Source organism: Pseudoliparis swirei, chromosome 12 (genome assembly GCF_029220125.1).
Source record: "Pseudoliparis swirei isolate HS2019 ecotype Mariana Trench chromosome 12, NWPU_hadal_v1, whole genome shotgun sequence".
Lineage (NCBI taxonomy): Eukaryota > Metazoa > Chordata > Actinopteri > Perciformes > Liparidae > Pseudoliparis > Pseudoliparis swirei.
Genome location: NC_079399.1, coordinates 13,512,843 through 13,524,849, shown reverse-complemented (window position 1 = coordinate 13,524,849; position 12,007 = coordinate 13,512,843). Strand labels below are relative to the sequence as shown.

Below are 12,007 nucleotides of genomic sequence, written 5' to 3'. Positions count from 1 at the left end.
TTTAAAAAGCTGTACATGTTACACTTCACACTCTTTTAAAGTCAAAGAAGCATCTATAAACATATTAATGAATATTAAAATAATCAAAAATAGAATAGAAAATGGGTAGTAAAAGTCCTCCCGTGAAAATATCAGCAAATCTCTTCATATATATATGTGTGAATACACATATTCTCAATCTTATTTACTTGTGTTTTGTCAAAACATAATAAGGAGTAACATTTGTGTGTCCTTTTCTGTGCTAACAACATCCATTAAAGGCCCTTGATTTGACATTCAGAGCATTATGAAGCAGCAGCATTGTTTATGTAAATATAAAGTGGATTAATGTCTCCCATTACGAAGTCGCTTCGAAGGGCTTTTTTAAAACATAGCCGGTCTGGCTAGCTCATGGCCGCCTTGTAGACATTAATAATCCTACTATAACAAAGCTATGACCTGCTTTGCTCTCCCTCTGATTGGCCATTCCCTGATATCCTAACCCTAACCAAGCTTCGCCGATAGAAAGTCCAACCAACGAAGGCCCCCAGTGCGAGCCATTTAGTGGGCCTTTCTTCACCGTGCAGGATTGGTCACTTAGACTCCGCCCCCTTTGGGTAAACACTGTTAGCTGCAGCACTGTAGCCGATGTTGCCGCTGCTAGACCTGTTAGCGCAGTTAACAGCTGGTTGAGAGCCACGCAGAATTCAGAATCTCAGACTTCAACTTTAGTATATTTATAGTGCACCCTCACACCCACACCCCTATCATACACTTAAACATGTTCATACAACAACAAGAATGTTTCCCACATATATATGGTATTTATAATGTTTTTTTGTGACAGAAATGGGGTTTTCAAGGCTAATGGTAAAGCAGCATATACTGTAGACTTAAGTTAACATTTCAATAGCAGTTAAATGTTTTAGTATTTCTTGTAAAACTACACTATTGTTAGACGTCTGATACTTCACGGGACATAAGAACTCTACTGAAATCCCTATTTTTTACATTTTAAAGCATATTTTCAACCATGTATACAATGTTGGCAACAAAAATCTAAATGTTGGTCTAACTTTCAAACCTGGCAATACAACATGTTTGGAAAAACAGGTACCGGGTACCATCCAAACCTGAAAACACAACAACAAAACATCAGTGCGTGGCAACGGACGACCACAAGCACGCACGCGTACTTCCCTTTCTTATGTAAATCTGGCAACAAAATAAGGGAAACCCCAACTAGCCTCATGTTTACTGAGCAGAATCAATGCAATGTTCAACACAAGTGACGCAAACACACACAGATAAAAAGGCTGCCGATATAAATCTCTGCACAATGGACCTGTGATCCTCACAGAGCGGGAGAGACCGGGGCTTCATTCCAGCAAATATCAAGAACTGCATTTCTTCTTTCCAGGCGTGTGAAGATGTGGCCGCTGAGTCTTCAGGTTGTTGTCGTCTCTGTTTTTCTACAGGTAGGTAACAAAATAAATGGAAATAAAAAAGAATATTTATACTGAAACTCTGTGAGGAGAACTTAGCCTCCAATTTGAAGATACAGTATGTTTATTTGTTCAGCACTTACGTAAACACTAAAGAACTTTAACGTGCAGTTCACAATGTTTGGCAGTGCAGGGAAATTAAAATATTTTGGGGGGAAATAAAGTGAAGATTATTTATTTATTAAGGTTGTATATAAAATCACACAATTGTATGAACAATGACAAATCTTTATTTAGTATTTCAATCTTGTTTAGACTAACATACCAAAACAATGGGCTGTAGATATATGTGATTAAGTCTTCTATTAGAAAAGGTGACTCATACCAACTGGAAGTTATAACATGTTATAAAGTGTATTGTATATATTTTATGAATTATTCAGACTTGATATGATTAAGAAGAGAAAGAATTAATTATTTTTGGTGAAAAGCTTGCAGAATGTTTATGTAAGCTCTCAAGACGATACGTATGCTGATTTAATAAACAAGATATTACTTTTTATTCATTTTCAGTATAGAAATGTTTTATCAGTGATTACCAATGTATGGAAACATACTTATGTGTCTACGTTGTTTGTTTCTTTTAACAAAGGTGTGTTTCCTGTATCTTTGTGACAGTTATATAAAAATACATTAAATTGTTTCGGTTCAGTTGCAGTGCAGCAATCAGCAAAACATCTAAAAAAGATAATTCATTCATCAAAAGCAGCAAACAAGTGTTTTTGAAGTTGTCTATGAATAGATAATGAATCTTAAGTTACTGTTTAAGCTATTTAAAAGTATGGCTCTTTATTAATTTCTTTCATTTGAATGTTCTTTAAATTATAAAACATTACGTCAAGCAAAAGAGAAGAACATACAGCACACAATAATCTGTAATTAAATGTGGTCGACAGTAAAATAAATATTAAACCGACCGTCCTCTTTCAGGTGCCGGGGTGTTTCTCATCGTGCCTCATCGTGGGCTCGGTAGCCAACTGTGGCTCCCAGAACCTCCGCTGGGTTCCTCCTCTCCCGCCCCACATTACCCACCTGTACCTGGAGATGAACCACATCCGTGAGATCAACTCCACCTCCCTGTCGGGCCTGGAGGAGCTGCAGGAGCTGGACCTTGGACGACAGTACGTGCCTCTTGTGATCAGGAACGACGCCTTCAGCGGGCAACGGCGCCTGAGGAGGCTGGTGCTCGGCTTCAACGTCGGCCTTCAACTGGAGCTGCGGGCGTTCGCCGGACTGTCGGATTTGCAGAACCTTTACCTGGATTACTGTTCTCTCCAAGAGTCCATACTGAAGGACAACTACCTGGAGCCACTGTCCTCCTTAGAGACTCTCGACCTCTTTGGTAACAAGATAAAAAGACTCCAGCCCTCGATGTTCTTCACGAACATGACTCATTTGAACGCTTTGAATCTCAAGCTGAACCAAATGGACAAAATATGTGAGTCTGATCTGGCTGGTTTCAAAGGAAAGAACTTCAAGGTCCTAAACTTGAACTCTGTTCACCTTAAGGCCATGTTTCATCAACATTTTGACTGGCAGGGATGTGGGAATCCTTTCAGAGGAATGTCCTTTGAGACACTTGACATATCCAACAACGCGTTGGGTGTGGCTGAGTCCAAGAAGCTTTTCACAGCCATTAAGGGGACGAAGATCTCCCATCTCAAACTGTCAGGACACATGGGCAAAGGATTCTCCTTCAACAATCTCCCTGATCCAGACCGCAGTACGTTTGCAGGCCTGAATGACAGCGCGGTCCGCATCCTGGATCTGTCTAAGAACCGGGTATTTGCTTTGCAACAGGGGGTTTTTAGTCCACTGAAAGAAGTCCAAATTATTGACCTTTCCAAAAACAGAGTGAATCAGATACACAAACATGCCTTTGAAGGTCTTCAAGGGCATTTAAAAACACTCAACCTGTCACACAACCTGCTGGGGGAAATCCATTCTTACACTTTTGCTTCACTGACAAACCTGAGGGTGTTGGACTTGTCCTACAATCACATCGGCGCTCTGGGCTTTGGCTCCTTTCGTGGACTCCCACAATTAAAAGCATTATATCTGACAGGAAATTCTTTGCGAGACCTTGGCTTCCCTGCATCTCTCCCCAGCTTAGACTTTCTGCTTTTGAAGGACAATAAACTGACGTCGGTAAGCAGTCTCACGCACTTTGCCGGTAATATTTTGCATCTGGACATTCAGGACAACAGATTAACAAACCTGGGGGACGTCAACCGGTTGTTGACTAGACTGAAGCGCCTCCAGAATCTCCTTTACGGAGGAAACACAATCAGATGGTGCAGACTGGCTTCAGCAGTTGGTTCGAATAAGGTCCAAGCTCTGGATCTTCACGGCAGCTCTCTGCAGTCTGTGTGGTCTCAGGGGAGATGCCTGAATCTGTTTGACAACCTTGGGCACGTGAGGGGTCTGAACTTGAGCCTCAATGCTCTTCAGTCTCTTCCTCAGGGCCTGTTCAAGGGCCTCACCTCAGTGGTGGAGATGGACCTCTCATCCAACAGCTTGACCTATATCCGGCCGGATGTGTTGCGAAGAGTCTCAAAGCCCTCGTTCTGTCCAACAACTTCATAGCCTCCCCCGATCCCGACGCTTTTCGCTTTCTAAGCATCCTCGACCTGAAGATGAACCGATTTCACTGCGATTCTGACCTGAAGTGCTTCCTGACTTGGCTGCGTGAGACCAACGTGACCCTTCTCAGTCCGGCTGAGGAGCTCAGGTGTGAATTTCCTTCTGATCTCTATGAGGTTCCTGTGTTAGAGTTCTCTGCTCAGACCACACAGCAGAAAACCAGCAACTAAGAGTGTGTTTGAGCATTCAGGGGGAGACCTAGAGAATCACAGGGAATCCAACACAATATGTCATGTTGATTTGTTGAATCTCCGTATGATCGTAATCTTTTTAAATGATGATGAAATCCCTGAATGAACTTCACATGTGTAAAGGAACATGTTAAGCATTTTCAGACGGTATTTAAACAAAAGTGTATGTTGTAATTTCCATGATTTAATTAAATTAAATAATAAATGTACAACTTTATCTATTGTGACCTGTGATATGAATTACTAATGTACTTTCCTCTGCATGACCATCAACGTTTTTCTCAGGAACAACAAGATGGAAACAAATTATAAAATCAAAACCTTTTCATGGCTTTATAAAAAATTCAATTAGTAGGTTTTGTTTTGTTGATATTATGTTTAGCCAGTGGTGGAAGAATATCTCAGATCTTACTTCCACAGTTTAGAAGTACTCTGTGACAAGTAAAAGTCCTGTCTTCAATATTGTATGAAAGTCAAAGTACAAAAGTATTACATTAAAATGTACTTTAAGGACCAATAATTCATAATAAATTATATATCATGTGATTGGTTTATAGTAATTGATGGGTTATGTGTGAGTTACTGCAGCTGGTAACGGTGGTTAATCACTTCTTGTATACTTCTGGTAGAGCTCAATGATAATTTATACCACTATATCACTATTTGCGGATCATAATTTGTATTGATAATCTGAATCTGCTAATAACTAATTAATAAAATTGTAAAATAAGTGTTGTGTGGTAAAACGTTTGGCAGTAAATGCATACTGGGAAAAAACTACAGCCCACAATGAACTAGCAGGTGTAGAAACTGGACGGATGAATGAGTTCTCTTAAAACACCACACACACCTTTAGGACTGAGGACTGACCCGCTGTCAACGCGGTTCTGAGGGTTCTCTTGCATACATTTTTAACCCTTTATGCTCTCCATAATCCTCCTTTCTGCCGAGTTTATGTGCATACCCATGTTACCAAACTATTCAGTATGATTCATTTATATTTAGGAGGATGTAATACGTCTCAATACATAGTTTGTCAAATGCAGTAAGCAGAAAGTCCTTCTGCATGTGTTGTGTGTGCTAACATGCTTCTCTCACAATTCTGGCCTACAATCCACTGAGCGGGAGATGTATGAGCAAGAGGGTCAAAGTTCACGGTGCAATGTTAGGAGGTGGTTGTATGTCCCAGATGATTGCATACTGTATGCAACATAGGACACTGTGTAAGGGCAGCTTAAAGTAAAGAGCAGGGCTTGCCGAAGGGTTTTACCAACAATTCACCGTGTTGTGACGTTAAACACGGTAACAAAGAGTAGGGCGCGTAGGTGTTCGGCCTGGCACGTGACATTCACTCAGCAACATACAAACATGAAATCAGAGGAGTGCAACCAGAGACTATCAATCTGATACTTGGTTTATTTATTTACTTTAAATTCTGCTTATTGAAGTTGGCAGAACTTGTGAACTAGTAACTATTTTTTTGCTCCATCCCAATGCGCGCAGACCGGCGTCGGAGCTCTGCAGCGGAACAATCGATCGGCGTATTGAGCACCCCTGCATTCAAGCATTAAATAGCCGAGAGGTTTTTTCAGCGTGAGGAATTCGATGTGTGGCGGGAGTGCGTGAGATAAGACCGAAATGCGTGAGTCTCACGCTCAATGCGTGAGACTTGAGAGCCCTGCCAATATCTCACGGCAAAAGAAATTCTGATTTTGGGCCGAGGCGCGTTGGTTTCTTTTCAAACTCCGCGACGATAGATGGCGCCAGGGCTCTCAAGTGTCACGCATTGAGCGTGACAGTCACGCATTTCGGTCTTACGTCACGCACTCCCGCCACACATCGTATTTCTCACGCTGAAAAAAACTCTCGGCTATTTAATGTTGTTTTAATGTGCCGCAGCGCGCAAACATGAGCTGGCCGCGCTGCCCTCACCGTGGAGGAATCAAGCGCTCACCTGGAGTTCTGCTGTGAGGAGCCACTTATCAGCCAATAAAAAAAAAGAAATGGGCTACACAATAGCCAATCAGAAAAAAACGTATCTGGGTAAGATTTCATCCAGCAACCAATGAAAATAAAGCATCCTGGATAGATATGTCACTTGCCTGTCTTCAAAACTTGAGAGCCCTGTTAATGACATGTGGTTCAATTAAGTTCTCACTCTCTTAAACTTTAAATCTTGAAATAATGTGTTGTGTTTGTGCGTGTGATTTTGTGTGGTGAATGTAAACTCAGCTGTCATAACAAGCAGCAGGAGAGCACCGTGTTAACCTCTTGGTATCCTGCATGCTCAAAACATCAGAGCATTGTTTGTTAAGGCTGCCCACATAGCATTTATCACTTTATTTACAGGCCTAGGAAAAGGACCCTCTCAAAAAAATTCCAAACAGCTCTTTGAACAAGTAAGATGTATTATAAAGAATTTAACATAAAGACAGGACATGTGTGCAATAGAATTAGTCATGTTTTTGTAAATGAGAGTAGAGTTATAAAAAATTATTTTAATTATTTACGGGAGCAAAGATGCCTCGTAAAAGACCTTTGCCAGGCCAGAATGCCGGGTACAACATGGGTACAACATGGGTACAACATGGGTACAACGCCACATTAATTCAAATTTCCTGATATTTGAGCCACCAACATGTGTGGCTCAAATTTTGGTCACCCCCGACAAAATCTCACTCCAAGGTTTTTTGAAAAGTTGGCAGCTCTGTATATATATATAATCTAAATATAATGCTTTGCGTCTTTATAAGTTGTAAAGTTTTCCCCACATAATCAATGTTGGTAATGTAATGCTGTTGGGAGTAACGAATACTTTAGTTTCAAATCAAATGCTATAAAGATCTAAAATTGTATCACGAATATATTCAGGGTATAAAAGAGTGTCATTAAGCTACCCAAATTACAGAGCCGATCCCAGCTGGCATTAGGCGAAGGCAGGGTACACCTTCTTCCTGCTGAAAACAAGGACATTTCCCAAAAAACATTTCTTTATTACTCCGACCACAAAAAACATTAAAAAATGCTTAAGAAACCGATGTTTTCTACCGTCCTCCTCATTAGGCCGTAAGGTGAACAGTTTTTGTTTCAACCCGCTCCACAGTCGCGCATCTACACAATCTTTAGCTCATAAAAATGAACAAGTTGTGCTAACCTACCAAAAAAAAAAGTGTTGCTATATTTCCAGTCGATTCTCGATGCGTCTATTTGCAGAATTACTTTCTCCAGAGCGTAATAGGATCTTGGTCGCGAGTGGTGGCACGGTTTGACACGTGATCGTTCTACACCAATGAGGTAGCTGCTTTTTGTCAATAGAATGGCAAGATGGCGGCTCCCGTGGTTAGATTCAATGTTACCGATAAAGAGGAAAACACCATGGATTCTTTTTTTTTTTAAATATGTTTTATTGATTTTCAGTTTTTATCCCACCAGGGAAGAGGATTCACACTTGTCTCAGGGCAATTACAGATTGAAATTTAAAACCTCATTCCCGACCCTACCCCACCCCACCCACCCCACCCCACCCACCAATTGTAGGGTTACAGGCTACAGAACTTATACAATACATTCAGGTAATTTCAGGTACATTCAGGAGACGAACATGTAAACAGAATCAAATAATAATAATCAAATAATTACATTAATCCATCAGGTAATGTAAAGCAATTTGGAAATGAAAATTAACAAAGTGAGAAGTTGCATGTAAAAAAGAGTGAGTAATGGCTAAAGGACAAAAAACAAAAATAGAAAAAACAACAAAAAACAGAAAAAACAACAAGGGGAGGGGAGGGAGGGGGGATGCTCACTGTTGCTATGGAGCGGATCCACCTTAGTCTATGTCGAGAGGTTCTTGTAAGGAGTCGTAGTATTCTAGAAAAGGTCTCCATACTTTACTAAAGGTTTGGGAAGACACTGAGGGTATATTTGATTTTTTCAAGTGTCAGGAAATACATGACATCTTTGATCCAGTGGGGGAACGATGGGGGGGCGCGCTGCTTCCATCTCAGAAGGATCAAACGTCGAGCAAGAAGCGTTGTGAAGGCTATGATCACATTGGCTTTATTTGGTAAACGGGTACGGACTTCCTCTGGAATTAAGCCAAAGAGTGCGCAAATTGGGTCTGGGTCAAATTGAGCCGCAAACATCTCACCATAAGCTTTAAAAATAGTTCACCAAAAGTTGGCGAGTTTAGGGCATAGCCAGAACATGTGCAACAAGTCTGCTGGCTGGCCTCTACATCGAGGACATAATGGGTCAGAGTTAGGGTACATTTTTGCCAGTCTAGCATTAGAGTAATGCGCCCTGTGTACCACTTTCAGCTGTATTAAGTTGTGTTTAGCGGATGTAGATGATGTGTATATCAAATCTAAAATAGAGTCCCATTGGTCATTTGTTATAACCACTCCAAGATCAGAGTCCCAGGCCATTCTTACATTTTCCAAGGAGTGTGGGTTGATATCATTAATGAGCCCGTAAATTTGGGATATCAATCCTCTACTATTCGGGTTCAGTTCTAGGAGGCTGTCAACATGAGATTTCAAGGGCTTGTTTGGAAAAGAGTTAAACGTGTTTCTTACAAAGCTCCTGATCTGCAAGTAGCGGGGCTAAATGGATTCTAAATAGTGCTGTATACATAGCCGCGTCCAATAAGAACAATGAGGCAAATATACGATAATGTTATGCTTATGTTAAGTCATTTAGCTCAAGTTTGACATACCTGGGAATACACCTTACTGACGATCTAATATGAACTGTGAACACCCAGCACACACTAAAGAAATCAAGGCAAAGACTGTACTTCCTACGTCAGCTGAGGAAGTTCAGAGCATCAGCACCAATCAGCTGTGTGTCCTGACAGCATCATCACTTGGTATGGGAACTGTACAGCCTGTGACTGCAGTACCGCATCATCAGAGCACCTCTCCCTATTCTGCAGGAGACCTACAAGAGAAGACAACGTACTAGGGCCCAAAGTATTGTGAAGGACTCCTAACATACTGACCATGGACTTTTCAAAACACTGAGGTCAGGCAAACGTCTCTGCTGCTACAAGACCAGAACAGAGAGACTGAGGAGGAGCTTCTTTCCTCAAGCATCCTGTTAAATGTCGAACAGTCAAACCTAATGTCAAGGAGTTAGGTGTCTGCTTACGGCCCTTGGAAGCAAGGTACACAATGTCTTGACAAACAGACAACACTTTCAAGTGCAAGTCATCAGCAATGTCGACAAAATTATCCAGTGTTGGCTCCTCAGAGGCGCCTATAATCCAGTTTACTAGATTGTATAGCGCAAGGGGAACAACAGTTTGTGCTTAAGTGACATTCACATTTTCAGAGGTTGGAGGCCATGGGCATGACATGCCAGGAGTGTCACTAAGATAGATAGATAGATAGATATACTTTATTAATCCCCAAGGGGAAATTTGTCGTTACAAGTAGCAGCATCAATAAACCAAACACACAAGAATAAAAACAAAAAAACACAAATATAAAAAAACAGGGATGAAAGATATAGAAGTATACAAAGTAAAATACAAAACAAAATATATATGTACCTATACAACACACATGCATACACAACACACAACATCAATGACTTGTTTGTGTCTTTTTAAGAACAACGCTGCTGTATATAGTGTCCTTGCGTCCTCTTGTGTTGTTTGGCACTCTGTTGTCCCTTTTTCAGTCTCGCTGTCTGGCTCAACTCACTAGACTGTGTGGTTTCCACACCTGATGGGTAAGGTAGCATGTCCACGAGTGTACCGGTTGACAGGGTCTCTGCAAAAACCAGCTCGCAGATGTTGCGCTTGGTGGGGGTGTGGAACACCAGCTGGGGGAAATCACGAGTCAGCCTCTTCTTCAACATATCCTGTCTGCAACACAACAAAACAGTGACAATTAAGAGTCACAGGAGTATCATGAAAAGCAGAGAGTGGAGGTGGTACAAGAGATTCCAGGCTAGAACCTATCTGCCATACAGCACATTTAACACCAAAGATATCTCACACACACACACACACGGCAAATTATGCACAAGGCAGGAAGAACGGGGCCAGAGCCTGCGATTGGCAGCCCTGACCTGGATCGCAGTTTCTTTGTTGGACTCGTGTCGCTAGAAGTCGATGGAATGGCCTCGTGGTGTTCCGTGAAGCCTTACCCATCTAACCTAAAAAACTAACCTCCATATAAAAAAGTTAAATAGTAATAAAAAAGATTAAAAGTAGTAAAAAAGTAATGAAAAGTTATTAAAAAGTTACAAATAGTTAAAACGTTATTGAAAAGTTATAAAAAATATAAAAAAGTAATGAAAAGTTATTAAAAAGTTACAAAAAGTTAAAACGTTATAACGTTTTATAACTTATTAAAATTACAAAATGTTAATAAGTTATAAAAATGTAATAAAGTATTTAAAACCATTCACACTCATATCTACGGACAATTTAGAGATCAATTAACCTGAGCATTTCTTTGGACTGTGGGAGGAAGCTGGAGAGGGAACCCACGCTGCGAAGGGGAGAACATGCAAACTCCACAGAAGGACCACCCGACCGGGAATTGAACCCACAGCCCTCTTGCTGTGAGGCAACAGTGCTAACAATGTTGTCAATATTTTAAACGTGGAATTGTTTCTTTAGCTGAATGTATGCTGATATTGTAAGCTTTTAAATTTGAACAAGTTTAAGTGGAGTTGAAGCTTTGCTCCATAGGAAACCATTCATTATTTATTCCATAAAAATATTAATCATTTGATAATGTGGAAAGGTAAGAAATATCTCAAAATATACAGTAGAAGAAAAAGATTATGTCAACATAAAAATAAAAAAAAGATTGAATTAAGGCTGAAAGTATGAAGATCTTCGAAGCTTTTAGAGTTGAAGACTTTCTCCATTGTGATGCCACTCAAAATAATAACCATAAAATATTTATCATATAAACAGCGGAAGAGTTAGAAATATGAAAAGTAATTCCCATCTATTCCTGTAGAAGCTGAATTTTTTAATATTTGAATAGTTTAAATAGCTGAATATATGGAGGACTAGAAGAGGGACAAAAAAGGTACGGAAGAAATAGAATAATATAAAGAAGTTTAAATAAAGATGACAAGAACAATAGTTGGACTGCTGAAGCATTCCAACTAATACAAAGAAGATATAAAGAAGACAAGAACAATAGTTGGACTGCTGAAGCATTCCAACTAATTAATTTCAGTTAAATTCAATGTGACTGTATTGACTTTATAGTTCCCAAAAACACTGCACTAAAATACAAACATAGACACATGAAAAGTGACAATATAAAAGCACACAAACATATCAGGATGGAAATGAACACAACTTATGTGAGTGTGATGGTATGAATAATACGTCAATGTGTTTGTTCGCAAGTTGGGAAAGACGGAGTGGAAGGAGGAGGTTGTTTTTAATACCGGACCCTATTCAGGTTTATTTGTGAAACTTGTTTGTTACAAATAAATCTACGTGAATTGAACTCTGATCCAAACTCTCTGTATTCTGTGGGTGTTTGATTCCTGAGGTGTGTGAGTATCCTGTGGCATCTCTCCAGCAGTCAGATAGGAGATGGATACGAGTTTAAACAGCATCCGGTTCAGAGATTATTCAGCATCGATCCAGAAGAAAGAAATCAAGCCACTCGACGCCGTGTAGAAGTATTTCAACATTCTCCACAAATG

At 40.2% G+C, this 12,007-nt stretch overlaps 1 long non-coding RNA gene and 1 pseudogene across 1 annotated transcript; one reads left to right on the top strand and one right to left on the bottom strand.

Moving 5' to 3' along the window:
* The first annotated feature begins 1,334 nt into the window (after positions 1 to 1,334).
* On the top strand, positions 1,335 to 5,049 carry LOC130202525 (toll-like receptor 5; annotated as a pseudogene).
* Positions 5,050 to 9,698: 4,649 nt separating this feature from the next.
* Positions 9,699 to 10,463, bottom strand: LOC130202700 (uncharacterized). The gene is made up of 2 exons (XR_008833386.1): positions 10,397 to 10,463; positions 9,699 to 10,190 (listed from the first exon to the last, which is right to left on the bottom strand). It is a non-coding gene; the product is annotated as an uncharacterized LOC130202700 (long non-coding RNA).
* Between the last annotated feature and the right edge of the window lie 1,544 nt (positions 10,464 to 12,007).